The sequence below is a fragment of the Trichogramma pretiosum genome, unplaced genomic scaffold, assembly GCF_000599845.2.
Source record: "Trichogramma pretiosum strain Unisexual culture from Peru unplaced genomic scaffold, Tpre_2.0 scaffold4, whole genome shotgun sequence".
Taxonomy (NCBI): Eukaryota; Metazoa; Arthropoda; class Insecta; order Hymenoptera; family Trichogrammatidae; genus Trichogramma; species Trichogramma pretiosum.
This window is the reverse complement of record NW_019641688.1, coordinates 865,061-879,524: the sequence shown is the minus strand read 5'-3', so window position 1 is coordinate 879,524 and position 14,464 is coordinate 865,061. Positions and strand designations below refer to the sequence as shown.

The 14,464-nt window shown below is 35.5% G+C and overlaps 3 non-coding genes across 3 annotated transcripts; all 3 read left to right on the top strand.

Moving 5' to 3' along the window:
• The first annotated feature begins 6,783 nt into the window (after positions 1 to 6,783).
• Trnav-cac lies at positions 6,784 to 6,856 on the top strand. Its single transcript has one exon. It is a non-coding gene; the product is annotated as a tRNA-Val (tRNA).
• A 5,297-nt stretch (positions 6,857 to 12,153) lies between these two features.
• Trnav-cac lies at positions 12,154 to 12,226 on the top strand. The gene has a single exon. It is a non-coding gene; the product is annotated as a tRNA-Val (tRNA).
• Positions 12,227 to 12,350: 124 nt separating this feature from the next.
• On the top strand, positions 12,351 to 12,423 carry Trnav-cac. Its single transcript has one exon. It is a non-coding gene; the product is annotated as a tRNA-Val (tRNA).
• The last annotated feature ends 2,041 nt before the right edge of the window (positions 12,424 to 14,464 follow it).

Genomic DNA, 14,464 nt, shown 5'->3' with positions numbered 1-14,464 from the left:
GTGCGTTACATCTTTGCAAACAATGTTCTGTATACGTATCGTCGTTGTACGAGCAATTAAATCGATGCATAACTGAGCGCACTCTGACGATTGAGGGGTCGATTTCTTATTAATACGTCGTGTGCATGCGCGAGATCGAAATCAAAATGAAAACGAAGAGCATGCAGATGATCTTTATCTCGTGATTCATGACAATTGAGCTTTTTCGTCAAATTCGATTATAATTCCAAAGGTGGATGTCTCATTTGATATCTGGAGTAAAGCTGGTTTGCACTCGATACATTTATTTATAATTCATTATCATTTATGTACGGGCGAGATGTGTGGCTCGAAATCCATCAGAATTGTATATAAACGTCGAACAATTCAATCGATCGAATTTAGCTTTCTCCGTGGCGGCAGCAGCAGCATCTGTGTCTAATGGCTCGCGTGCAAATACACGTTATATACCATGAGCGGCAAATATACAGATTTTATCGCGCTCCTTCCGAACGCGCGGCAATAACAATATTGCACGGATACGTGTACGGCATATAAATCAGTTAAAAGTTCCATAAACATATACGAGCGAAGATACACCTAGATATCGCGGCATGTATAAATGTAGACGATATACACCTTCGAGCGCTTATTTTCTCTCCGAAAATTAGAAACTCCAACGCGCTGATCGTTGCAGTGGCAGTGCAACAACGTTCGTCGCGTCGCGAGCTGCACATCCAAGTGTATATATGTGTGCTGTATATATATTGTAGAAAGACAATCGAACGAAACGAAAGTAAGACGTGGGTCTCGAGACAAAAATACGAAAAAAAGGCCACGAGAAATCGGTTTGGAGCAGCAGCAGCAGCGTCAGTAGGCAGAGTTGCCCTCCCCTCTTCAGTCTCGGTGAGATTTCCCACCTCGAAACTCTCTTTGCCCTCGAAACCTTTAGCTGCTGCTGCTGCCGCTGCTCTCTCGAGCGATCGCTTTTGCTCTCTTGCACGTGTATATGCACATGTAATTTAGTTCACCGCGCGTGCCTCTGCAGATGCGCTCTCGCACGCGCAGAGTTTCAATTTCCATTGAGGAGAGATCCTTATCCCTTTTTTTCTTAACCATTGGCACCTTCGCTTGTAGCGCAGCGATTCGATTTTTACGGCTCTAGTAAGGAGCGATTGAAGGCAGATGGAAAGTCGAAAGTTTCTTTGATGAAAGCATTTTTTTCATTTTCAAGTCGTAAAACTTGATTGCAAATGTATATGAACTCAAAAGGTGATGATGGTAAATATAATGTAACGAAAATTCAAGTTATTGTACGACTGAATTTTCAAAAGTTATAAATCTATCAAAATATACGGTGTAAAACTTTTTTAAAAATGCAATAAATAATCTTGAATAAAAGACCATCGTAAACCTAATTGTCCTTTGTGTCTTCGGTAACGATTTTCAAAAGAAGAAAGAGCTAAAAATTTCTCCCGAATTCCGAAAATGCAAACACATGCAAGCAAAAATCGGCACACTCACACACACATACACATACATGTGCATACATTTAGCAAGGATCTCCATTGGTCCAAATTTCACTTCGAGAGAAAGAGAAAGAAGAATCACCTCGTTCGAATCACACATAGGATATGTATGAAAGTTTTTGAGAGCGCGACACGCAACAAGTAGATCTCGGTCCGCTTGCGCGTTGTACATGCACACACTCGTAACATGTATGCGCGCTCGACAGATTTCACCGCCGTCTCGTTGCTGCGAGGTCAACGGGTCACCCACGCCGTATGTGTATACTATACATTAAATGCAATATAGCAGCAAGCGCATCCTTTTCTCTCTCGCCTGGTGTTAGAGAGTGTGCAATATATAAATGAATCCTACAGAAGCCTCATCATTGTCATAAATAATAACAGATAATCGAATTTTTTCAAAAAAGTACATTTCACGTACTATGTATAACATAATGTACTACAAAAAAATACATTTTTTAACCTTGTTTACTTTACTCATATACAATTATTTTGATTTTCATGCTTGCAGATTTAAAAACAAAGGTTCTCGCCATCTAGTGGTGAAGACTGACCTTAATTATGGTTGAATTTTCATACATCTTTTGAGCAATCATCAAAAAATAAATCTCCGTTAAAACATTAATTTCTAATCAAAATTTTTGAATTGTAGCATAGAACTAAATTTTTGTTCACATTTTCATTGAAAGTAATGTATATAATTGCATTTTTGTGCCTTTTTGTGCAATTCATGTAAAATATTAGTGTAAGAAATAATAAAATTTCATTTACTTTAAATAAAATTCAGTATCAATCTAAATGTCTGATTTTACATTAGACCTCCTCTTAATTTAAGGTTTTAAATTGTGAAGCAATGTTAAAAAACACTAAAAACTCATTTTCTATCTTATCAAGTTTGAACATAAAAATTGTTTAGATCTTAATGATTTTTTTTTCACAAAGTAATCAGATCATTTTACTGAGTATTCAATTTAAATCGATACATTATTTAAATAATCATAAATTCGATTATTTATAATTGACGTCAATTACTCAATCACTCTCAATTGAGTTGCAAATGTAATTATATTTATATGAAAATAAATGTACACTTTTTGCCCGAAAAGCTTTCTCTCCCTGATAATTCTTGAAACACTAATATCTGTTTAAATTAAAAAAATTAAGGTACTACTTAGCCGTGTTAACGATATATACGTACTGCGTCTGGCTACTTGAAAATTGGAAAGATAATTGGCTGAGCTTGAAAGTGACAGGAGAGAGCAAGAGTGCTTTATACATTATTATATCTATGTATACTCATCGTGCGCGAGAAAATGCCTTAACGGGTTTTCTTCATTTCGGGACGTGCGAGCTTCAGGCAGTGTACAAAATGTAACAGGAAAAAAAAATAAATAACAGCACGCATATATGACGCAAGAAAAATGCCCAACTTTGGCTGTTTGCGGTACATAACGTATACACGACCCGGAGGTTGTTGAACTTTCCGCGCACCCGACACTGGGCTCGGAACGTATATAAATAGTATACTGCTATTGTACTATAGTAAAGTAGGATGGTTTAGATAAAAGTTAAAAAAAGAACAAAAACTCGGAGTCGAGCCTCCAGAATTCGATGAATGAAAATAATATACACTCAATTTGTATTAGATGTTACAGTTCATTGATAAGCGAGTAAAATCGCAATCAACGCTCTTAATTACCGACTACTTTTATCAAGGACTAAGGATGAAACATCTGTTAATAAAAAAAACCAAACTAAATTTACATTTAACCATTTTCTATGATTGCCCACTAAAGTAGGTTAGCATCAAAATGTGAGCGTCCTAAATAAATAAGACCAGAGGAGAAAGAAAGAAAAAACAACAGATATAGCACAGCGCCTATACGCAATCTCAATTTAATATAGTGTATTAAAAAGTAAGTCACACGAGCCTTTCCGTTCATCACTGCTTACCTACATACGCAAGCCGCAAATATTGTATAGGCAGACAGGCAGCAGCGGCGGCGGAGGCGTGTACACAGACGCGTGGCGAACCCACAAATCTTGCCTATTCTCTCTCTCTCTATGTAATACGCTCCGAGAGTTCCAGATCTCAATATATAAATGAGTTATGATCGCGCCGATTCATTTATTTTCGAGCAATACCGTGAACAACGTATTACCTGGACTGTATGCATAGAAGACAGAGAATTAGTGGTAAGGGTAATTGGATTTAAAAATCGAAACACAAAGATGTGATTTGAAAATCAGAACATATACATAAAACGTATTCTTAAGTACATAGATCGCTTAACAAATTTACTACTAATGACCGCTAATATGTCATCTGTTGACATATTGTGAACTATGCTTTTCTATTCGAGGGAAATTAACTACGCTTTGACTTACATGATTTTTATTAAAAAGATGAATTAATTTAATTAAATAAAATCAAGTAAGCTAATATGAAAAATGAAGTTTATTTATTGTGGTGAAGGGGTCAAATTATTCAAAAACAAATTTATTATATTGATAGAAAAAAAAGAAAAGAAGCGACGACTGGTCGTTTGATATAACATCGTTGCCAACCAATTATTCCTCTGTACAAATATACTTGCGAAGTGAGAAAGATGAATTCGATCGGTTCGCCCCGTGAGAGTAGGAAGTGCAATGGAAAGTGGAACACAAGAATCGGCATATATTGTTGCGGATCTTTCAAAAGATTGCGCGATTCGAGCAACTTTTGTTTTCATTGAATGTGTATAATATGGCGGGCTACTCATTTTCTTCACTCTCTCGAATATATCGCTGAACACTTTGCACACTTACAAAAGTGCATAAAAAAATTGCGTAGATCGCTTGAGAAAACGTGCCAACCCGTTAGAATGATACGGGGGCAAGAAGGGGACCTCGATGGATGAATAGGCGAAAAAATTGCGTTTCAATTGTCGGCATAAAAAAGTTGACCTTATTTCGACCCACGGCTACGTACCGACTCTTTCTTTCTTTCGATAAAATACGAAAACAAAAATTGAACTTTAGCTACGGTGAGGGGCCAATTTTCGCAGACACTGACGTTGGCCGACTCTTGACACGGCATTATATTTATTTATTATACGTAATACCCCGTTGAATTGTTATGACACATTCTCGCGAAGGTATACAGCGTAATACGTTTATGATCGCTGACAGCGTCTTTATATTATAGACGTAAGGCTAACGACCGCCAATATAGGGTTTGCACGGTCATCGTTGCGCCGACATATAACCAGGAAATGAAACACTCGATTATGCCGATCGCACGTCCCTTTTCTGCAACGTAATGCAATGGCACACAGAAGCCGTGGCGCAGCGCATTAATCGCGTCGTGTTATTCGAGTACGATGCTTTACATGTTCAAACGCAATACAAGATTGTTGAATCAATGATTATTATTATGAAATACGTGAAATTAAAAAATTTTTTTTTAAATAAACTATTTTAAATTTGCAAGGAATGCTTAGCCCTCGAGACTTAGGACGGATTCTAGACGATGCTTTACATTCTCTTTGATCGAGTTCGTACACTACCACGTGACGACATTCATCAGTTAGCACGTATACAGATCTCTATGTGTGTGTACGTGTGGATCTCTTTCGCTTCTCGTGCCAAGTCACTGTCTGCGATCTTGGCGCGCGCGAGTCTCGCGAGATTCTTTATTTTGATAAAATAAAGAAAAGCTGTTTTATGGCTCTGCGTTTGCCGTTTATTGTTGTTATTGTTGTTGAGAGGAGAAACTTGATAGATGCATATATATAAACGAAGCGTGTATAAACATAAACTCGAGGCGCACGCTTTTATCGGTCATCAGCCTTCGTGTCTCGTTTGCATTTGTGTGAGCTTTGAAACGTTTCTTCCTCGTTTATTGCAAACTATGAAGTTTGTGTCGTTTAAACTGAAGCCTCGTATGTGTAAAATTGAATGCCCTGATTTTTAATCTGAAAAATTACCAGATATCACGGCATGAGGCTTGAATTTTCAAAAAAAGCCTCCCTCGAAAAATTAAAAACGGAATTACGGCATATCAGGCTTATAAAAAATTGACAATTACGATTTCAGAAGACTTATTCTTTGTGAAAACGAATGGTCAACAATTATTGGTGTCATAAAAAGCTTGTTGTTTTTGGTGTCATACTTGTCCAAAAATGTTATTAGATTTTTTGGAAGCGTTTATCGCCCTTTATTACATTCTAGAAATTGGGATTTTACGATGAAAACAACATTTTATAGATAGTTACAGGCCATCGGAAAAGTTTCTCAGAAAAAAAGAAACCATTAGAACATAACGTCATCGAATCTATTATATTTACTTTACTACATTATATTTACACATTACAATTTTTTTTAAAGTTTATACGATTTTCGATATTTTATTTTTATTATATTAATTGCGCCTGAGTAAAAAATTTTTTCATACTAGCAAAAACCACGAAATTCACAAAACCGCCAACTTTGGACCGCTAAAAAAGGGTTGTAGACGGCTTAGAAAATTCTATTAAATTTTACGGATATGTGTAACATAAAAACCTCTAGTTTTTCATACTAAAAAAAAAAACAACTATATTTGATATTCTATTTTGCAGAGAATTGGCCATATACTTTAAGAGAGAAAGCTTTTGACCTGTATTAAAATGGAACACAACTACGAGCTTACTTTCTTTCGACATAAAAGTAAAAATGACCCATTGTCAACGTGAAAAACAGAAAGTGAAACTTGCTGGGTTAAAGTTTGTTTGTGTATACTTGGGCTGCTGATATGTTTTTTAATTAAAATGCAATACTTTCAAAAATTATATAATTTAGTTTTTGACTTTTTTATTTATTCGATATTGCCTGTAGCTCTTCTCAGTATATAACCTCATTCTTCACGCGTAAAATCCAATTTCATAATCGATAATATTAACGTTTTTATAACTCAACGAAATCGATACTCTAAATACATTATGCATCACAGTATATATTTTAAATATAGTAGATCTTCAAAAACGATAAATTACTTCAAATACTATAATTCTTTGTATTTACCTTAAAAAAGCATACTTTTTCATATGACGTGGTTAGTTGAAACTCTAGAGCTAATATCTTTATCTTTTTAAATTTATCATATTCGCATTTTGAAAATCTATCTCTAATGTCTTTCTATTGCGGTATTCAAAAGTTTATGATCTCGAGATTTTTTGCCAATTTTCTTTTTCAATTTTCCGACTTTTCCAAGAGATCTAGTTATTTATAGCATTATAAACTCGCCGCATTCAACGTTTCCGTAGTGTAGTGGTTATCACGTGTGCTTCACACGCACAAGGTCCCCGGTTCGATCCCGGGCGGAAACAGTTATTGTTTTGAACAATATTACTATAAATTTTGATAATTATATATGGGTCATGTCAGAAATGAGTTGATAGGTCCAAAAATTACCTATCAACTAAATGCGTTTATTAAAAGTTCATGAACAAACAAAAGTTTTCATGTGTTTAAAAAGTGCCATGGTTCCTTCCTACAAAATCTACAGCTGCTCAAAGTTAGAATCTGAAAACTAACTTTTTTCTCCATAGGCCCAATGTAGCTCTGAAAAATAAATCAAACATAGTATTTTTATGTATTTTTTGATAAGGATAATAACATTCAGTCTATCATGATGTAAAAGTGAATGATAGCCACATTTCATAGTATATCTTCCTTGATATTGGCCAACCGATAATGCCACTTGGTAGAGGGCTTTAATTTGATGTTGTAATGATACTCTATTAATTTCAGGCAAATCCAAGAGGACGAACACACCTATTTTGGGCCTAAAATGCATTTTTTGATTTTCAATGGTGTAAGAGTATCACTTTTTACATATCACCAATGAATTCCTTATCAAAAAATACATAAAAATACTATGTTTGATTTATTTTTCAGAGCTACATTGGGCCTATGGAGAAAAAAGTTAGTTTTCTGATTCTAACTTTGGCAGCTGTAGATTTTGAAGGAAGGAACCATGGCACTTTTTAAACACATGAAAAGTTTTGTTTTTTCATGAACTTTTAAGAAATGCATTTAGTTGATAAGTCATTTTTGGACCTATCAACTCATTTCTGATATGACCCATATGATGCGGAATCAGTTGTATCAAATGTGATTCTCTCAAACGCAGTGAAAACAAACCGAAGATGAATGATTCTTACTTTGAAGGATGAAACCCCCTATTCTTGGAAAATTGTACTTAAAACAGATATTTTAAACTGAATTGAACAATTAATTGGTGCGTTCGAATATTTATTTTTTTAACACAAAGAATCCTTTCTCGAAACAACTATGCAGTAAAATAAAGGGCACATAAAATACATCAAATTATTTCAGCAGACCTCGATAAATCGATTATATAATGTACCGGATGGATTACTACTTTAAAGACAAAAAACTGTTTATAATTATTAAGTTTTACCGTTATGGTGTTAAGAATGAACATTTTTCGGCATCTTGCAAAACATCAATAATCACTTGAAAGTTTTTATTTTTTCAGTAATGAAGTAAAACACAACTATTATTCTAATCTATAAAAATTGGGAAGGAAAATTGTAAGCTAGTGTTCAAATAGTAAATTATTGTTATGAATTGTTAATGCGTTAAAAAACTAAAAATTCCAGCTAATCAGCAATAACAAAATAAACACAAATAAAACTTTTACGATAGTCAAAGGATACAACATACAGTCAATTCCCCATTGCTGTTCAACATCTTCACAGCTAACCTACTTCAAACGCAAAAAAACCTCGGGAAATTCATCGATGAAAGATTAAATTAGAAAATAGATTCTATAATGAATGTCATGTTCTTGGATATAATCAAAAATGAAAACCAATCAATACATGTAAAAATTGATGAAAACTTGCAGAAAAATAACTTCCTTTAATACTGATAACCTAAAATGGATATGGTAGCTGGTTATTTCTAAATGCCATCACTAATCTTTTCTTTCTAAAGCCCAGCGCAAATTCTTAGTTATTATATTTCTAAGAAGCGTAAATTTATAATATACATTAGAAAATACGTACAACATTTTCTAAATCTATAATTACCTCAAATTCACTGTAATATGGCGAGTGTCTTACGAGATCATTCCATATATAAAAATTAAGCTATAGTTACGTTAGTAATATGATTTTCATACCAGCGGCCCGAAAGTGACTACTCCCCTGCCGCTGCGCAAAGCGGGAAGAGCGATTTTCGGGCCACTGTGTATGAAAAATAGTATACAGGCCTATGCCGCGAAAAAAGAAAGCCCCAGAGCACGTGTTTATCGGCCTCGGCTTTACATCGGCCACTAATTACACGTACCCTGGGACTTTTCTGTTTTTCGCGGCCTAGGGCAGTAATATACTATAAAACTTGTAACTTCAGTCAAACCAAAAATAAACCTAATACTATTAAAAAAAAGACTACGCCCAGCAAGTATCCAGACCCGAACATGCAAGATTTCACTAACATCCTGAGTGGAAAATCGATCTTTTCAATACGGGATTTGCTACAAGCGTTCAATCGAATTCCTATAGCACATGAAGATGTACGGAAAATTGCATTAATTACGCCAATTGGGCTTTTTGAGTTTTTGTTTATGCCCTATGGCCTTTGCAATGCTTCCCAAACTTTTCAAAAGTTCATCAATGAAGCCTTGGGTGATCTATATTCTTTCTATATAACGACGTCTTGATCGCATCGGGATCGACTAGCGAGCAAGAAAAACATCTCGAATTGGTCTTTCAACGACTGCAGAAATTATAACTTGCAGCTAAACCTTGAAAAATGCGTAACAATCTAAATTACGATTGCATCAATATCATGTCAATTAATGTTAATTCGATACTGTCTCTCTACAAGAGAAATAACCTTGAGGTGCTCATCGATAAGCACAGGCCGGATATTCTAGCCTCAGAGAGCGCAAGACGCCCAAGTGACGGCAAGCTAGCAAGTAAACCCTTTGACCATCAACGCTCGGCAGTCGTCAACGAGCTAGGAGCGAGCGCCTCGATTACACATTCCATTCTATAACTTATATATGGGTCAAAATAATACTTTTTTACAAAACCGTGCGCACGTATATCACCGATCTTGACGCGCTTTTGGTATGTTATAGTACATGGTAAAAAGGTCCCAAAAAAAAATTTTTAGACCCCCTCCCCCCTCCTACCCCCCACTTCCGGTATAAACGTCCATTTTCGATCTATATTTTTTCTGAGGACATGAAGCAAGTAAAAAATCTGAAAAAATTCATAAAAATACTTTTCCACAATCCAAACAACCTTGAATTTTTTCAGATTTTTTGAGTGCTTCAGGCCTTCAGATAAAATCATTGAAAATTTCAAAAATCGAGATACGGCGGTATGAGCCGATGTAGTACTCGGAAATTTTTTCAGTTATTTTTCGCATTAAAAAACATAACCTCAATTTTTTTCAGATTTTTTCAGATTACCTAACGCACCTTTTGAAGCCAAAAACCGATTTTTTTGACGAAAATAATTTTTTTAGGACAGTACGGAGCCTCGAAAAATCTGAAAAAAATTTTTTCTTGTTTTTTTCATCAAAATACGTAATCTCAAATTTTTTCAGATTTTTTAATTGAAGGCGATAGCTTCTAGGGCCGAAAAATGCTATTTTTAACAAAAAATGGTTCCTAGAACCCGATGGTTCCGGTGAAAAAATTTGAAAATATTTTTTTTGAATTCCTTGTCAAATTTTAATAAATTTTGACCGTTTCAAAAGTTCGATTGAAGCTTCCTAGCTCATTTTAGAGCAGGACAAAGATTAGTGCAAAATATCTGAAGACGTTTCTGAAGACATTAAGGAATGATAAAACTCGTTTGATGCTCTAAAATGAGCTAGGAAGCTTCAATCGAACTTTTGAAACGGTCAAAATTTATTAAAATTTGACAAGGAATTCAAAAAAAATATTTTCAAATTTTTTCACCGGAACCATCGGGTTCTAGGAACCATTTTTTGTTAAAAATAGCATTTTTCGGCCCTAGAAGCTATCGCCTTCAATTAAAAAATCTGAAAAAATTTGAGATTACGTATTTTGATGAAAAAAACAAGAAAAAATTTTTTTCAGATTTTTCGAGGCTCCGTACTGTCCTAAAAAAATTATTTTCGTCAAAAAAATCGGTTTTTGGCTTCAAAAGGTGCGTTAGGTAATCTGAAAAAATCTGAAAAAAATTGAGGTTATGTTTTTTAATGCGAAAAATAACTGAAAAAATTTCCGAGTACTACATCGGCTCATACCGCCGTATCTCGATTTTTGAAATTTTCAATGATTTTATCTGAAGGCCTGAAGCACTCAAAAAATCTGAAAAAATTCAAGGTTGTTTGGATTGTGGAAAAGTATTTTTATGAATTTTTTCAGATTTTTTACTTGCTTCATGTCCTCAGAAAAAATATAGATAGAAAATGGACGTTTATACCGGAAGTGGGGGGTAGGAGGGGGGAGGGGGTCTAAAAATTTTTTTTTGGGACCTTTTTACCATGTACTATAACATACCAAAAGCGCGTCAAGATCGGTGATATGCGTGCGCGCGGTTTTGTAAAAAAGTATTATTTTGACCCATATACAAAATATAAATTTTAGAAATTGTATCTACGTATCTATTACCATAAGAATACGGCATTTCCTTGCCTAATACATTTGATTCTATTCTATTCTAGTATTTTCCTACTGCGCGAGCGACAATGGAGCTGACGCCGCGTAGTGGTGACTAGTTCAATCAAAAATTTTATCGTGACTTTAGTAAAGTGGCAAAGACGAGTAGCGCAAGTTAATTAAAAGCATCAACTAAAGAAAGTTAGTACATTTTTTCTCCAAAATCAAACATTATAAATAAGAACACAATAATAAATAAAAATTTAATTTCATAATCATTAAAAATAAGCACGAGGAGATTTTGAAAACATGCAAGTTAGATACAAAAATAATAATAAGAAATGAAAACAACGATTCCATAGCGTAGGACCTTACGATTATAAAAACAATAAAATTGTAAGCTGTTGTAGTAAATTATTGTTATGAACCCTTTAAGGTTTGTGTTGACTTTTATAAGAGACTAACCACTAAAACAGTGCGCTCTAAACTTATCTTTGTTTTCATAACTCGCTCACGCCACCAATGGGAAATTAATAAAAACGCTCAACTTTCAGTCAATACTCAATTATCAACAAAAAAACTGATACACCACTTTCTCAACTAATCTTGCAGCACCACTCTCTCCACCGCAATCAGAATGCTTATAAACTATCGACACTTTTAGCTGATGCTTTTTTTAAAAAAGAATATCACATTATAGTACTAAACATGTGTATTAATTAGACAACGATAAGGATGCAATATGAGATGCAAAAATTAAAATTAGTTATTAATTAACTAAACTTAAAAGAATTAAATTTGTTTAAATATTTTGCTGTTAATGATTTAATAATTCATCATTATCTTTACACTTACCATTAACGAGATTTGAATAAAGGAAGTGATTGTTAGTATACTCAGAATTTTTCCAAAAAAATCCTTATTCTTCTAACTTTAATAAACTAATTTGAATAAAAAAGTTATGCAAAAATGTTGGATCACCTGAAATCTAGCAAGCAAATCTCTTCATGTATCGTTTCCGTAGTGTAGTGGTTATCACGTGTGCTTCACACGCACAAGGTCCCCGGTTCGAACCCGGGCGGAAACATCCAGTATAAATACAATTTTTGCACCTGTTTCAAAAACTTTTACCAACGCAATTTTTTTGAAAAATCTGATCTTAAAAATTTGTTGCGCTCCTAAAATAAGCGAATTGAAGATCGTCAGACATCGTTTCCGTAGTGTAGTGGTTATCACGTGTGCTTCACACGCACAAGGTCCCCGGTTCGAACCCGGGCGGAAACATCCGTAAAATTGCAATTTTTTGCTTTTAAAATCAATTTTTTACCTCCTCACCGATTTGACGTATATCGTATCGACCAAATTCATTATATTCTTTATCTCTCACTTTTCTTAGCTGTAGCATCAACTTAATTTTTTTTTTAATCCTCACTTAAAATAATGATGGACCTGAAAGTGAAGCCAATCTATTCGGCCTCTGATTGGTCGACTGACTTTTGACTCGAGTCGAATCGTAATAAAGTGACATCTACGGTCAAAATAGAAATTTTTTCGAAACTGACTAAAAAATGTACGCGCGTGAAGCGCGCCTGAAAGTTTTTAATAAAAAATAGTTTTTGAATGTATCAAGCTATTAATTCGTTGACTGATGTCGGAGTTGAAGAATCATGGGGTACAACCCCATATGCCCAAATAGGTACTTTCGTTAATTTATATTTATGCGATTGTAATCAGTGTGAAGAAGCAACATTTACATGGTGTTTTAGAATTGCAGAGGGCAAGATGAAAAAATTGAATTACAGTGCGAAGATCTCATGTGTCCTTCGTGGCTCTCTCTAAAAATGAAAATAAGGATATGTTAATGAATAAAAAAGAAATGAGAATGAGTTTTTTTGAGGGACAAAAGTATGTACAATACTAGGATACCAAAAGATTGTACAATGGTAAAAGCTTTAAAAAATGAAATAAAAATTTTTTAATTGACAGTCTATCAATGTTGATTATTCTAGAAGAGTGAGCGGAGCTTCCAAAACCAATAGTAAAGTAGTATAGGGAGCAACAGCAGCGAAGTACGAACACACGAGTCTGCTTCAGAGTCTATTTTGTCCAACCATTGACTTTTTTCACTTTATGTGAAACAGAGAACCTTTGATTGTTCAAAAGTTCTCGGACAAAGTGCCAAGGCTCTCGCACGATTAGCTATTTTGTATCGCCGTGGCAAATTTCGAAGGGCAGTTAAAGGACACGCTCAAGGCACACGCAAGAATATAACATCCTCGGCGAACGAGTGAGAAAAAGAAAGAGAGAGAGAGAGAGAGAGAGAGAGAGAGAGAAATACGTGAGATCGCAGGAGAATCAAGTATAATAAAATAAAACGAATACTTAAGGTGTGTATACATATATTTGGTGCAAAAGGGAGAGAAGGGCGCGGCAGTGGCGGCAAAATCGTCGTCGTCGTCGTTGGTTCGTGCGCGCGCGCGCTCAAGTGTACAGAAAAGCGAGGGGCCCTGCGCTCGACGAAGGAGTAGAAACAGCAGCAGCGGCAACTCTTGAGACTCTTGCCCTTGTCGTGGATAGTATATATTATATGCGGCTCGACTGCACCCGCTCGTCGACCTTGAATCGGCTTCCTAACCTTCCTTCGTTTCGTAGGGATCGTGCGGGTGCCAGACAAATGCCGCTGTGTGTATGTGTGTGTGTGTGTGTGTGTGTGGGTCTGTGTGCGATGGACACGGCGATCCAGGAGAATAAGAAGAGCCTTTAATGCCGTCCTCCTGCTGCTGCATCGCGCGCGCTTTTTTACGGCCTTCAAATTAAACTCGTATTCGAATTTCGACGAGTAAAACCGCTCGTATTATATACGGCGCACGGAGTATTATAATCTTTTTGTTTTTAGCGTCGCTCAAAACGAGTACACTCACACATAAACACACACACACACACAATAATATACATTGCCCGAGAAGAAGAAAGAAGGAGAAAGAGAGAGAGAAAAATTTTTACGCATAAATTTTTTATTATTATTAGCCGCCGAGTGTAATCTCTGCACATTGCAAATCGGCTGTCGAGGAAAATCGAAACCTTGAACCGCGCACAGCCCTTGCAGTGAAACATGAGTTGCTGAATGCCGAGTCCAACAATAACGTTTTTTGTACTCGCCTCGTTATTTACGATAAGCGTGCATCCGACGTCTCCCGGGGCATTAAGTTTTACTCACTTATCGGCTGTATTGAGTTATCACCTTACTTTTTTGTTCGATTCGAGCTCTCTTCCCTATTAGTCGTTTTTCCGATCGGCGATCGTTCGAAAAATGCAGCTGATCGTA